The sequence below is a fragment of the Cynocephalus volans genome, chromosome 10 (genome assembly GCF_027409185.1).
Source record: "Cynocephalus volans isolate mCynVol1 chromosome 10, mCynVol1.pri, whole genome shotgun sequence".
Classification (NCBI taxonomy): domain Eukaryota; kingdom Metazoa; phylum Chordata; class Mammalia; order Dermoptera; family Cynocephalidae; genus Cynocephalus; species Cynocephalus volans.
In genome coordinates, this window is record NC_084469.1 from 76,405,872 (window position 1) to 76,421,844 (window position 15,973).

Here is a 15,973-nt window from a genome sequence, read left to right on the forward strand (position 1 = left end):
AGCAGCGAGAGCCGCAGAAAGCTTCTTAGTTTCTGAATCTGATATCTCAAGACTCTCTGAGTTGCCATAAATTCTGATAAAATGTCTTCCCAGTGGCAAAAGATAATTTTTATAAGCTTTTGGAAGAGACTAATAAAGCAGTAATCTACCGTCTTCCATTATTTAAAGACCTGGCTCGAGGGATGTGATTTGTAAGGGTTTTTATATATAAATATATAGACATATATTAATTATATGTCTCAATCCATCACCCTCTCTGGAAAGGAACTGTGGCAGAGCTGTGGTTTCCCCTGGACTGGCCTCTTGCCTCGCTGGAGCTGGAAGGTCTGCGTCTGAGCCTTACCCCTGCAGAGGTCCGTGCCTCCAGGAGAAGTGACCAAAGGTGTTAGTGCAAACACCTTTCATCTGTCCCCTGGCCCTGTGTGAGAACCTTAGTGTTACAATCCATGTCTGCCAAACATGAGTCCACTGTGACAAGGCCTGGTGGTGATGAGGGCGGCTTAGTCTATCTGACAACAGACACATGTTGGGAATTTTCCCACCTCCCCCAGCCTGAGTGTTCTAGCTCTTTGTTCTTGTGCAGACACCAGCCTGAGCACCCAATAACAACGAGCTTCAGCCCAGAGCCAGAGAAGACAGCCCTTGCCCCTTACTCCAAGAGTCTGGGTCCCCTGCCTGATGAAGCAAGGCTGATTTTAGAGAAAGCAGGATTTGTGTGGCTTACTCTGCAAGAGCATAGAATGCTCCCTAAAGCATTTGTTGTGTTACTGAGCAACTGCATTGTCCAAATCCCTGCCTCACTCAAGCCAAGAGGCCTTGGCATGATGGCAAAGGTCTGGACGAAGATGATCCTTCAATGGGCAGAGGTTTTTCCTTTGTGTTTGCCACCTTTCTCAGTGTTCTCCCACACTCTGAACCTGGCCTAGGGTACACAACATCAGGAGGATACCAGAGAGAGTGGTGGCATTTTATCTATGACCTCTTTTCCCTCGGACCTCGTGGTTCACGACCCTCAGTGTACAGAGGAAGAAACCAAAGCATGGATTAGCAAGGTCCCAAAGTGCAGAGCTCCAAAGTCAGGGCCAGGATTCAAATCCCGATCGGCCTTCCACAGTTCCTACTACAAACATTGCCTTCTAGACAGAAAGGATAAAGAACAGAAGAGGGAGCGAGGATGGGCACCATTTTAATTAGCCACCTGGATTACTTGAGGATTGCTGTGCTAGGAAAGGGGGCATGGAAAGAAAGCTTGTGTAGGAAAACGGCCCACACAAGTGAAGGGTGAGAGCAGAAGACCCCCAAAGGCTCTGCAAAGATCCTGTGAGAGACCCTGAGTAGCAGCAGGCTGGAGAGCCCAGGGCTGAAACCTGAAAGCCTATATAGGAGAGAATGTCTGGCCTCAAACTCTTCAGCTCCATAGAAGAGAATCACCCTCTAGAGACCACCTGCTGGCTTTGCCCAAGCCCAGACTGGACCCAGGAAGAGTATCTGGTCCTGGGACAGGCAATCTGGCTGGGCCAGGAGCCTGGATCAAACCTCAGGGTCTGGCACTTCATCTCTGCAGTCGCTCATAAAGCTGCAGGGCCCAGGGATAAAGAAAGACCTTGAGGGACATTATGAGTCATGGAGTGACAGGAGGGAGGGGAAGAGAGAAACTTCGCAGTTGTGAACATCGCAGCAGCTGGCATCCTGTGATGCCCAGGCTTCCTCCTGCAAAGCTCGCCCACTAGGGGACAAGCAGTCGAGGTGATCGACTGCAGCTTTCTCACCATTTGTGAACTTCCAGATTTCCTGAAAGCCATCAGCAGCCTTCTCAGCCTTGCTTCCATCACCCCCTTCATCACCTTTCAAGGGCTGCACAATTTCCCAATTCCCTGAATTAAAATCCTTCCTGCTAGAAATACCTAGAGTGGCTCCCATCTGTCTGGTCAAACCTTGAGTAAGACAGAGGCAAAAACCAAAGTACCTGACAGGAAGTTTCTGTCACCCAGAAGAATGGAAACTTAATTTGGTTTCGGAAAACCAAGGTTACGACCTGAGTACATAGACTGATAGTCATACACATGCTGCATGTTATTGGAGTAGTTGGGGTCCTCAGGGGTGGTCTGCACCTCCTCCCTGATCATAGGTCTCCGTACTTACAAGGGTCTTTCCTGGCCACCACTGACCCCATCAGCAAGCCCTATGAAATGTGAATGATCCCCACTGGGCAGATTGAAAACGGGGGACTCTGGAACATGAGCCACTGGAACAAAGTGCGTGGACCCTGTCTGCTCAGGCTGCCTTAACAAAATGCCATAGGCTCGGTGGCTTAAAGAACAGAGCTTAATTTTCTTACAGTTCTGGAGGCTGGAAGTTCCAGATCAGAGTCCAGCATGGTCAGTTTCGGATAAGGGCTGTCTTCCTGGCTTGTAGATGGCTGTCTTCTGTGTTTCACATGCCCTTTCCTCTGCTCGTGCTTTGGGGTGGTGGGGGTGCAGGAGGGAAGGGGGAGACAGAGACAGAGCGAACTCAGGTGTCTCTTCCCATAAGTACACTAATCCTATCAGATCAGGGCCCACCCTTAGGACCCATTTAATCTTAATTACTTCCTTAGAGGCTTCATCTCTGAGTATAGACACACTAGGGGTTAGGGCTTAAATACGTGAATTTTGGAAGGAAACACAAACATTTAGTTTACAACAGCCTCCTGGCCTGGTGCTGGTCTATCACACTAGGAAACTGAATACAATAGGGAGAGGCATCTGGCAAGGGTGAAAAGAGAAGGAAAAAAGGACAGAGGTGAAGGTCTTTGCCTAATTTCAGCCCATGTCAAAAAGTCACGCTACTTTCCCAAGCCTCAAAGCAGACACTCCCGACATATTGAATGTGTGGAGGTTGCACACGGGCAGTCCACGGCGGCTTTTGTTCAGCTTGCATAATATCTCTTAGAAATCAGAATTTGTCACTAATGTTTAAAGATTGGAAGCCTTCCCATACAAACCCAGGTTTCTGGCTCTCTAGAACAATCAAAAGGTCTCGCCTCACTGGGGCTGCATGTCAACACAGCAACAACCATCAACCCGATTTCAGAGCAGCCCCTTCCACTGGGGTATCTGGCTTATTCCCTAGCTCATCCGGTCCTCACCACTGGCCCTGGACCTCCCCGGCTCCCTCTGGGCACACATGTGCCCCGTGGGTCTGAGGAAGATGGGGCGCCACGGAACATCCCAGCCTCCCTGAGCTTCTTTGCAGAGGCAACAGCACAGCAAGGGTCCTCTTTGATTCCAGGGCTGCCCACCCAACGTCCAGCTGCTCCACTCCTCTGTGGCAATATTGCATAATTCACATGAAAGCGGATTAATATACAGTCAGGAAATTCAGACACTTGATATGACTTCTAAGGGCCTCTTTATTTGTATGAAAAAAGGGATCATCCCAAAATATTCACTTCTCCTCCCCTCTGCGGTTTGAAGATTGTCCCCCAAGACCCTGTCCCAGCAGCCATTTGGACAATGAGGATCCCGTAGGCCGAGGGCAGGCAGCTTCCTGGGCACCCCATGCCGGCTGCAGGCCCCCCAAGGCTTCCACGTGAAGGCCTGATCTTGGCGTTTATTTATTATTAAAAACCCAGTCTCTAGCTCTGATTCTTTTGCTGTTTTTTGGCTTTGGCCTGAAGCCTCTCCCACAACCCAGCTCCTCTGATCATTTGTGTCAGAAAGTTTCCTCTCTTGGCCCAGGAGGAAACGAGCCTGTTACCTCACAGTGCTGCTCAGCCTGGGAAAAAAGCAACCTGAGGAGACAGCAATGATTCCACGTCTGCCTACCGGGCTCCCGCTCCTGCACTGTGTGACCGTGGTCAAGGTGCTTTACCTCTCTGGGTTTCTGATTGTTCTACTGTCAAATGGGGGGTCACCATACCACAGAGAAAATTTATAGTGATTATGGATGCGGAAAAGTCCTTGAAAATATATAAAACAATATATAAAAGTAATTAACAAGGGTGAATTGGTCAGAGTCCCAAAGGAAATAGACACTGCACCCAAATAGGATAATGGGAGGGAAGGTGGGTAAAGGGATGGTGTACAAAGGCAGGGCAGGATGGAGGACGCTGACAGGTTGGAGGAATGGGGCAGCACCTCAGGGCTGGTATCCATGGAGGTTTAAGAAAAGGGGGACCTTTACAGAACCCAGGAGTGGGGCTGTACAAAGAGGGCTGCCTGAGAGGAATGTGGCCTTCCGTGCATGGTGACAGGGGTGGGGAAAGCTGGAGGAATAAATGCCCCAACAGGCTTCTACCCGCACCCACCATAGTCCTGTGGGGACCTCCACTGGACAAACCCAACCAGGAGCAAGACAGCAAGGGACATCATTCTCTCAATCCACAGAGCTGGGTGGAGAAGGTGGAGATAAGACCTGGAGGGACAAATGGAAGACATTTGGAACCTTTGAGAGCAAATACCTGCCAGTCGCTGCCAGATACCATGACGATGCTTGGTGTCACTGGCTCACTGATTCTTCTCACCAGCCCTAGGAGGTAGAGATCAATTGTCTCCATTTTATAGATGTGCAGACTACGGCTTAGGCAGGCTAATCGGCATGCCCAGGATTCCTCAGCCAGTAAGTGCTATGAAAACAGGACCTCAGACTCCTCGAGCACGTTGTTGCATGGCCTCCGAAGCGGCGAGACTTGATGAGAGCCCATCATTCTGGATCACAGCACCACACGGATCTTCTCTGCGTTACTCAACATTCAAGTGTCAGGCCCTGCACTCAGCACCGGGGTCTGCACTGTGTTGGCCTCAAGGGGCTAATCATGTGCAGTAAGCACAGCCATGCATCCAGGCATGAGAGAGGGATAGGGTGAGCCATGCAGAGGAAGCGGAACGCCATGCTCAGAGGCCACTGAGCTCCAGCATGTGAAGAGATGGCAAGCCCCAGATGACCCCAGGGCCTGCAGATGGGTGGGCAAAAATGGACAGTTGAGGCGTTGCTTGTGTGGAATGAGGGAAGTGGGGCAAGGCAGATGGAGATGAAGACAACATTTTGAGGTGCCTTAAGAACATGCAACTGGACATGTCCAGCTGGCCATTGGACTCTAGGGGGCTCTGATCAAGTTATTTAACTGCTGTTTCCCGAGGAACTAAAGAGGCAGGGCTGCCTTCCCTTATTTTTGCTTGTCTATGAATTAATACAGAGGACCTAGGGATGGTGAAGCCAAAATACAGAAAGAGCCCAATCTCCAAGCACCATGTGGAAATCATCTGTCTCCAACAACTCCTGCCTTAGACTAATAATGTGAGTGAGGAAATGCACTGTTCTCATGTCATGCCACTGACATTTTAGTGTTTGTTTGTTACAGCAGCTAGAATGTACTCACTAGTACTCAGAGTTTTTCTGTGTGAATCAAACCCTATATACAAAAAGGCCCTGCAAGATGGGAAACTCAGAACTTCCTCCAGGAGGAAGCCCCTGTCTTCTAAGAGTAGCACCTCTGAGAAAAACAGAACTGCATCTTCCTGTAAGGGACACTTAGATCTAGGTAGGTTGAGGGTAAGTGAGCTCAGGCTGGGAAGGCATTTATAGCCCAGAGCTGGGGCACTCAGGAGATCAGCTTCTCTGAGAGGTCTGTGCAGCTGGGTCCCTTCTTCTCAAGATACAGAGGAATAGTTGAGGTTTGGGTGCTCCATAACTTGGTCTGGCTTTAGCAACAGGCTTCAGGGTGCAAGGACAGTCTGTAGAATTCAGCCAGCAGGAAATTTATGTCCGATGCTCTCACCTTCTTATTGCATATTGATTGAGGCAGCTTTTATGCAGATAAAATTCTCCAATGGCAGGTTTTTTTTTTTTTTTTTCTTCCCCAAATGGAGCCATTTCCATTTAAGTAATTGAGATCCATCCTGCTTCCTCCCCTCCACCACTGGACCCACCACCAGGACAAAGCCCCAGAAGAGCCAGTGGGGCGGCAGCCAGTGTTTCCCAAACCGTGGCCTAATTCAGTGCTATTTGATATTTCTGCAAACCCAGGACCCACACGATGTGCTGGGACAATGTTTGTTTGGAGAACACATTTCCGCCCCCTTTGTACTGTAAGCCTGGGACCAAATGAAATGCATGTCTTTTCTGCAAATCTGGAATTTGCAAGCGTTCAAGGGAAGATAGTTTGAAACCATGTAGACCCTTTATGGTTTCTCTGTCCATGAAGTGGGCATGCTGATACGTGGCCTAGCCACCTCAAAGAGTAGTTAAGAAATAGTGTGGAAAATGTCTTTGTCAGTTAGGAATGCTCCCAACTTCAAGAAATGGAAAAGCTTACTCCCATGATCTAAATTAACAGGGGTTTATTTTTTGCCATAGCAAGATATCTAGACGGTGGCATCTTGGGGCATTGATGCAGCCACTCAAGTATATGATCAAATTCTCCCATCCTTAGCATGTGGACTGTGGACTGCATGCTTTTGCCTCCTGGTCTCCAAATGGCTGCTTGCTCCCTAGCCCTCACATACGCATCCAAGGCAGATCAAGGCAAAAGCTTTCTCCTCAGGAGACTTTATCTTTGTATTTGGTCAGATAAGCCATCCTGGCAGATGACTCCTTACCTCTCAGTGACTGAAACTGGACTAGCAGGAAGGAAGGGGCATGAGTGAGAGCTGCGAATAGGCGATGGATGGCGTTTGCCACAGAGCCACAGACTAAGAGGGAAGATGAGCTGAGTTCTAGCCCTCGTTCTACACAGGTGTTGCCTGTGTATTTGGGGTTCTGTCCGTGCCTTCTCTCAGCCTCAGTTGACCTTTTGTATCAGGAAGGCCTTGAGCTCAGTGGTCTTCAAGGATATTCCCTTGAAGTCTGTGGCTCTGTGGCTGTAACACAAATGTGCTGACTCAACTGTGGCATCCTGCAGAGGAAACCCATCAAGTCTCAGGAAGAAGGTGGGGCCCACCCCTTCTGCTTCTGCCTCCTGCCATGGCAGACTCATCTGCCATGGGGTTCTGTCTCCAGGATCAAATTCATTTTGACTGATCTCAAAGAGTTGAACCTGAGAGAATGCAGGGGCTGCCTGGGACAGAGGAAGCAGCACATGGTTGGGCCCCAGCAGTGCTGGATTCTAGTTCTTGTGGTGCTTTTGACTTGCTCAGTCATCTTGGACCAATCTCTGGTCTTCTGTGTGCCTCAGTTTCCCCATTTGTTCAAGGACAGGGCTGGACAAGATAGCTTTGCAGCTCTAAACTGCATCTGAGGTCAAGGAGACTGATGGATGGGGAAGCTGGGGTCTGGATCTCTGTGTCTGTAGAAAGCCCCAGAGGTTGGGAAGGGTAGTCAGGACTGCCATAGAGAAGCAGGGGGCCCTCCTTAATGAGGGATCCAGAGATTCTTCCAGGCTAACAGTTCCTAATTCCAGCCAAAACAAGACACTGATGGTTCTCATAGCCTCAGAGAACCAGGGGCAGATCCTCTAGTTACATTTAATCTAGGTTTGTGTTTCACAGACATCTAAGAGCATGGCCTGGAGATGACCCTGGTCTCCCCCATTTAGGGATTATGGATTCATTCTAAGAATACTTGGCAAGACCCATCTCCCTGTACTTCTCCCATTACCCCTTCTGTCCCTTCCCCCTTCCTCTCTCCCTCCCTTCCATTCTTTCTCCCTATGTTCCTTTCTTCCTTCTTCCTTCCATGAGCATTTATTGAGCAACTACTGTGTGCCCGATTCTGAACATAACAGTGAACAAGGCCAACAGCCGCTGCCTTCCTGGAGGTGACACTAATGGGGAGACAGTCATTGAATCAATATTTAGTATCTTCATGTTGAAGGTGAAAAGAGAACCAGAGAGAGTTATGGGAGCATAGATAATACCAACCAAATGAACCAAAGAGAAAGGGTACCTGGAAGGCTTCCTGGAGGAGGTGGCATTGAAGTCGAGACCTGAAGGATAAGGAGGAGTAGGGGTAGTGGGCACTGGTATACCTGCCCTGGCTGCTGTAAGTGGGGCTACTATTGGCCCACCACTACCCCTCTCCAGAGAGTCATCAGCTCATGTGGGGATCCACTTCACCCAGATTTCCTAAGAGATTCCGGGTTGCCCCACTACCATGAGGAGGGAGCAGACTTCAGTCAATGACTGGTGTGGGAGTACAAAAACCGGCCCCCCTGCCTTGAGGTGGGGTCATTCACTCTTCCAAGCTCCCGGCATATCAGACTGGAGCTAGACTCTTACTGCACCGATGCTTTGCTCAGCGTCTCCCCCTGGCCTGTCCTCCCACCCTCTCTCTCTGACAAATTTTTCTTGGAAAAAATTCCTCAGAAATTTACTAGTCCAAGAATCTCCATGTCAATCTGCTTCTAGGGTTCTTATCTCAAGACATCTAGTGACTGAATGTTTCAGCAAAAAGAACTGCATGTAGAAAGTCCCTTGGAGGCAAGAGACAATAGGGGAAGTTTGGGAGAGCTGCAAGCACTTCAGGGTGGCTGAGTGAGGGACAGTGTGCTGAGCCAAGAAGCTGCCAGCCCTCCCTGCTGGGCCAGAGCTTCTGCATCAGCTGCTCTGCTAGCCCAGGCCTGGGGAGGTATCAGCTGGAGCCTGCCTGCTCCCTCTGTGCTACCTTGGTTTCCCAAGGTACAGCAAGCCCAGCCTGGACAGAGAGAGAGAGGTAAAGAGAAAGGCATCCAGAGGAAGCCAGAGGTGTACTTTGCTGACAATAACACACCAAGTATTGTGCAGACCCTGGATCGATAGCAATGCATAATTGAGAGGCTCGGCACTGGCTGGTTACTCAGTCATGCTCCTGAGAGATGCAGCCCTTGCCAGCTCCACAGTTCTGAGGCTTGCTGTCTGGCTCTGAGACATCTCTCTCACCTCTAGCCCTCTGCTCACTCCAGAAGAACAGCTTCCATCTAGTAGAGGGCAGTCATACACATGACATGGGCAAATGGAACGATAGATGTACAGGCTCTGGAATCAAACTGTATCAGTTAGCTACTGCCATAATAATGCTGTGTAACAAACAACCACAAAATCTCAATGGCTCATGACAAGTATTAATTTAGCAAATGCCTCTGGAGCTGGACTGGAACAGTTCTGCTGACCTTTAGCTGGGCTTGTTTATGTTTCCTTGGGTCAACAAGGAATCAGCTGATCCAGGCCATGGAGCTGGAGTCTCTCTGCTTTACCTGAAGATCTGTTAGTCTGTCCCACTTGTTGGTGATCCTCTTTGGTCCAGTGAGCTAGCCAGGGCATGTTCTCATAGCAATGGCCAGCAAGTCTGCCTGCCAAGAAATATTCTCATAAGCAAAGAAAATGAAAGCATGAAACCTCTTAAGGCCTATACTCAAAACTGGCACACTGGCACTTCTGTCTCATGATCTCACCAAAGGAAGTCACATACTTGAGCCCAAAGTCAAGGATGGGGAAATATTATCCACCCCTTTACTAAGAGGTACTGTAAAGTCACATGGCAGAAGAGTGAAAAATTGAAGCCAATAATGCAATCTGTTCCAGACTGCTTCTTTGGAATTCTAGTTCTGCCACTTGCTCCCTGTGTGACCCTGAGCAGGTTACTTAACTTCTCTGAGGCTCATTTTCATGTCTGTAAGAGATAACAAGTGTAGCTTCCTTGTAGTGGTTGTGAGGACCCAATTAATGCAGGGAAAGTAAGTAAGTAGTTGCTCTGTAATGTTACTTATCTTAGCACTAAGAAGTCCTACAGCCACAATAAAACCATTCCTGGGGCAGAGCCAGCCCTGGGGTAGCAGAGAGGGCCAAAGAAAGAATCCGATCCTTGATGAAATCATGAAACTGCTTGATCAAGTGACTGGAAGCCCCCAAACACCAGACTTCTGTAAACACATAAATTCCCTTACTGTTTAAGCCAGTGTGGGCTGCTTTTCCATTACTTGCAGCCAAAAGCTTCCCTTTTGATGTAGACCCAGATTTTTAATGTTTTCACAATCTTTTTTCTTAATCTTTGATTCTTTTAGGAATGAATATCTTTTGACATAAAATATTCAGCAGTCTTTTTAGTTTCACAAGTTTATTTTTCTTCCATTAAATTCAAGCTAAACATATTCAATAGCTTTTACTTAATGTAACAAACCTATGAGGAGCCCATTTTCATAACTTGTTTCTGTTTTAATCCATCTAGCTTTCAACTGATCTACATGTCCTCCCATCAGTGTATATGTGGAGGGAAACAGCAGGAGTAACCCACACTAATGTCAACAATGGTTATTTAGAAAGATATTTGTTTTTAACTACCATATTTTTACATTTTTAAATTTCTTGTATTTTTAAAAATAAGCACGTAACTTTTAATTTTACCCCAAAATAAAGTTATTACATATTTTTAACGAAACCTAAATTGCTGATAAAATAAAAACAACGACTGCCATGAATTGAGTGCCCACTACATGTTAGTTTAGTCTCTCTGCAAGCATATTAAAGACTGAATGGCTCTAATCCAGGCCCCTTCCTCTTCCTCCTCCCTCCCTTTGCAGAAAGTTTATCTGCTCAAAAGTCTTCATCTTCATGATCTTATGGCCTCAAGGCACACCTGCAAAATAGCAGGTCAGAACTGTAATTGCTAGCCCCATTTGACAGAAGAGGAAGCAGAATTCGCAAAGTGGCTTGGCCATCTTCTCGGTCCAGGACTTGGTATAGCAGCTATCTTCTTCTAGAATCCCATTTGAGTTTAGCCCAATCTCCAAGACTGTCTAAATACAACTTCCATTCTAATGCTCAGAGAGCCTTTTATGAATAACAATCAGCATTGAGAACTTTTTTTTAAAAGTTGCTAATATTAATTTTACAGAAATAAAATCTAATTGAATTTCTCTTGGCTTTCCCCCATTAACTTAATGTTATGGACTTTTAACGGATGTTTTAATTAGACGTTCCTATTAATGGGAATAGAGCTCCATTTTCAAATGAGGGCCTAAGCTGCCAATATTCCCTTTTGGACTTTTAATTAAAGTGAAGAAATATTAGCCAATTACACTGAGCTCTTGCCTGGGCTCTTTGTAAGATGACGAGGTCATAATAGACCAGGTGTGCAAAGGCTTGGAGAGTCATTGAAGATGGGAGTTGGGCTTGGGACACTGGAGAAGGCAAGTCAGGGTTCCAGCCACTCAGAGAAGGAGATCCAGGGCTGGGAATCAGCTATTTCTCCACATAGAGATGCAGATGTGGAAGCAGGCTTCAAAGACTTATCTGCATTTCTCCCTGACTTCTCACACTTTGTGGAATAGTCAGCTGGCAAGTGTATTGATTTGATTTGCTGTGTGACAAAACACCCCCAAACTCAGCGACTTTACAAACAACTTTTTAGTATTGCATAATTCTGCAAGACAGCAATTTGGGCTGAGCTTAGCTGGGTATTTCTTCTGGTCTAGGCCGGACTTGGTTCATCTTGGCTGGGCTTGTTCATGCCTCTGTGGTCAACTAGTGGATCACCTAGGGCTTGCTGGATGTGCTGGTCTCAGCTGATGTATCTGGGATTACTGTGGCTTTTCTCCTGGTGATTACTCATCCTCTTGCAGTCTAGCTCAGGTTACAGGGTTTCAAGAGCTGCAAGAGGGCAAGCCCCAATGCTCATATACTTTTCAAGTCTCTGCTTGTATTGCCACTGTCCCATTGGCCAAGGCAAGTCACATGGAGGACAATACCAAAGCATAAAAATACAAGAGTCATAAACAAATTGGTTAATTTCTGTAATTAACCCACCACAGCAGGTTGAGTGAAAAGCAGGTGGACATAGAGATAGGGGGAACTGACCCAGCTCTGAGACACTAAATCAGAGGTTCCAAATACCAATGCCTGGAGAGCATGGCACATGAATGAATGAAGCAATAAGGCCTGGCAGTAGGCACTGTGGGAACCTGGACACCCACCCCTGACTGAAGGGACTCTCCACTACACAGCCCCATCCAATCACTGCCATGCAGGAACACCAGCCTAGAGTGGCCACAAGGTCTATTTTCCCTGTCAAAGCCAGACATCTGTGTTTAGTATAGAGTCTCAATGTTTAAAGATCGGAAGGGAATTAAAATTTTAAAATCCCATACAGCCAGGAGAGAAATCAGGAGAAACTTTGAACAGGCACTTTACTTCACAAACAAGAAAAATCCAAATGGTTAATAAATTTATGAAGTGATGACTGACCTCAATAGTTATCAGAGAGATGGAAGCTAAACACACCAACAATAAAATAGAGTTCACATCACAATCTCAGACACTGCTGGTGGGACAGAAAGCTGAGGCAAGACGTTATCTAAAGAGTTGAAAATATGCATAGACCATAGCCAGAAATGCCTCTTCTTGGCACATACTAAGACATATGAGAGCCCCCATTCAGCAGGAAACACAGTCCAGAGTGAATATAGTGTCATTGTAGCAAACAGCCCAGCACCGGAAACAGTATCAACAATAGACCCAATAAATACATTGTTGAGTAGCAACATAGTGGAGTACTATACAGCAATGAAAATGACCAAATATTTATATGTGCAACCACACGGATGAGTCTCACAAACATGACGCTGAGCCAGAGAAGTAAGATGCAGAAGAATACATACTGTATGATTCCATTTATATGAGGGTACTTTGAAAAGTCTGTGGAAAAGCAGAATTAAAAGATAATACAAATTTTTCCACAAACTTTTTGAAGTACCCTCACATGAAGTTCAAAAATGAGAAAAATTAAACTATATATTTACAAATATGTGTACAGGGATGATTGTCTCTGGGGACAGAGAAGGAGTGGCGATTGGCTGGGGCCACTCCAGGGGCTCGACAATATCCTCTTCCTTGACTGGCTCCTGGTCACATGAGTTGGGTATTTGAGCAGAGCTCCACTGGGCAATTCTTTCACTCCAGGTGGTGTCCACTGGGGTCACTTGGTGGTATTCAGCTGGTGACTGGGCTGATGGGGGGGATCCAAGATGCCTTCACTCACATTCTTGGTGCCTTGGCAGGAACAACTGGAAGACCGGGCTCATTTGGGCCCCTCACCTGCTCCATGCAGTCCCCTCCAGCAGGGTAGCTGGAATTCTTACAGTGGTGCCCAGAGGCAGGAAGTAGAAGCTGTTGCTCTCTTAAGGTGTGGGCCTGGAAACTGTGTGCTTGTACCAGACTCTACTCATCAAGGCTGTCACTGAGCACCCAGGTCCAAGAAGAGGAAGCAAAGAATTCACCTCTCCGTGGGAAAATGTCGATGAATCTGTGGCCATCTTTAGTCTGTCACACTGCTATTATTAGTATTACTATCACTATTAATTAATTAATTATTATCCCAAGGTTAGAATCTTGAGGAGGTGGCAGTGGAACCAAGATCCTCCCACTGCACTTGCTGAAGGGGCAGGTCCTGACAATCAGCTTCTTCCTTAGTCTAGGGTGAGGTCCTGGCTCCTGCCCACCCTTTTGTGACCGGTCAGATGGTGGGGAGGAGTAGGTTCGGGGCAGATTTGGACAGCAAGGACATGTCCCTTCTCTTTCCCATCCTCCAAGTCCAGAGCCAACCCCTTCCTGCCATGCCCCATGCATGGGTGGGGGTGGGGGTGTCCTGTGCAGCCCCACCTCGTGCTCCCATAGCACCTCAAGTGAGTCTGATAGACTGTCATTGACAAAGGCTGTGCAGCGGAGAGGAGGCTATTTATGACCTGTTTGCACATCTGCTCCCTGTTGCTCCCCAGGAGGTACCTTTTCATTTCCACATTGATTAATTAATCGAAATTAATACAGAGGTTACATGTTAGCCCTCCGAGCTGAACCCTTAGGGTTCAATTTTTACTTCTGCTATCGACTGGCTTTGTGTGGCCTTAGGCAAGTTATTTAATATCATGATGCCTCAATCTACTTGTCTGTGAAATGGGGATAATAATAATACCCCTCTGGTAGGGCTGTTATAAGAATGAAACAGATTAATATAAAGCAACAAGAACAGTACTTGCTCAAAGTAAGGACTATGTAAATGTTTGCCTTTATTTTTATTATTGCAAAATAAAAATTCACCTAGTAAAAATTATACAGAAGAGCATGAAAAGTCAGCCTTCCTAAAATTGCGCATCTTTTGCCTTTCTCCCTAGAGGCAACCTCCGCTAGTAGTTTCTTGAATCCACAGTCAGAGATGTTCGTCCAAGCTTGTGGGTTTGTGTACATGTGTGATGGGAAAAATCACACACATCGGGTAGAATACTGAATACTTTTAGACACTTGCATGGACCTTTCTTTCTTTCCTTACCATCAAGGAGATTTTTACTAGCACATCTGTACTCAGGAACAGAGCTCTAACAGTGGAAGTTCAGGATATTTAGGCCTTTAGGGAAGAGATCCATGGAGAAAAAAATCCTTCAGTGAGTGCTCTTGAAATCCTATCATGGAGCTCCTAACTCTGGCTATGGCTTTTAAAGGTTTTGTCCCAAATTCATTGTGTAACCCTGGAAAGTCCCTTCTCTCTGCCCTCAGTTTCCCTATCTGTTAAATGGGTACTGGACAAGGCTATCTCTAAGTCCTTCTGAAGCAGAACATTCTAGAGCCTCAAGAGTGCAAGACAGCTTCAGCCTCACTCAAGACAGGGACTCCAGGGTTCTGGTCTTCTTTTGAGCCCAGGGTTTGCCCACTCTGTTTCACGCAGCCTCTCAGAAAGAGCCGGGGAATGCGTATCATGGAGGCATGGAGAGTCGGGTAATGAGGCCAGAGCAGGAACGAGGCAAGTGTCCTGAGACTGCCTGAACCGAACCCGGGGCATCTGGAGACGCCAGGCGGGCGACTTCGGTTTGTGTTGGACGCCTCACAGCCCGCCCATGGTAACCGGACCGGCTTTTGTTTGTTTGTCTAAATAGGAAGACAGAAGCTCGGGGCTGCCTGGATTGGCTCCACAAACAGCCCTGCAGCCAGAGTAGGCAGCCAGGGGCCCCAGCTGGGCAGCCAGAGGCCGCAGGGACTGGGGAGGGGGCACCCGGAGCCTGCAAGGGGATTAGTCTGGTGGGTGGGCAGGGCTGGGGAGAGTGGGCCCAGCATGGTGAGCCCCCCTTGCAGAAGTGGGAGGGCAGGAAGAAAGAGACTGGGCTGGCCCACAGAAGGACCTAGAGTAGGCTTCCTTCCTCCACCCTGGCTTGGCCCTGCAGCCTCCCGCTCATCTCAAGGGAGGCAGGCCTGGGGCCCTGTCCCCTGTGAGCTGCCTCTGCCTTGCCCATCAATAGCAACTCAGTGCCAAATGGCCCATTGCTCTCTCCCTTCTGCTGCAAAGGGGACAGTGGCCAATGAGTTAAACCTCCCCAGGTCAGCAAGAGGGAAGCCGGCTTCTCTGAGGCTAGGAGAGCTGCAGATGCTGGGCAGCTGTCAATGGGCCACCTTGACCCTTGGATCTTCAAGACTTTGCTTCCTCTCCATCTCAGGGCATCATGGGGGTGCAGGGAGGGGTTGTGGTGGTACCCCCAGACTCAGAATTAGAAGAATCTGTTCTTTCGTTAAAAAAAAAAAAAAAAAAAAGGAGATATAGACATAGATAGGTATAAGTATAGGTATAGGTATGAAGATGAACAATTTAAAACAATCATTCTTATTGATTAAAGATGGTCTAATACTATCGATTTCATGTGGTTCAATCCAACACTTGTAGTTATAAAGAAATACTTGTAAACGTAACAATGACATATAGATGTACAGACATATAAATTTTAAAATGAGACAATAGTCATTGAATTTATCAGTTTTTCTGAACTGACCCAGACAAATCTCACTGACCTCTGTCCTACCTTCTGTGCTCCCTGCTTTCCTACTCCCTCTCTAGTCTAAGGGCTCACTTCAATAGTGATTAGTCCTCCAGGGATTTGGATTAGGACTGAACCTCATTCAGTCTGCAGGGCTAGACAGCAAAAAGAGCTTTGGCATCGGGAAAATCTGGAGCTTGTAACTTACTACTAGTGTGACCTTGGTTAAGTTGTCATCTCCTGGAGCCTCCATTTTGTTTTTATCTATGAATAGGGGGCCACAAACAGGGC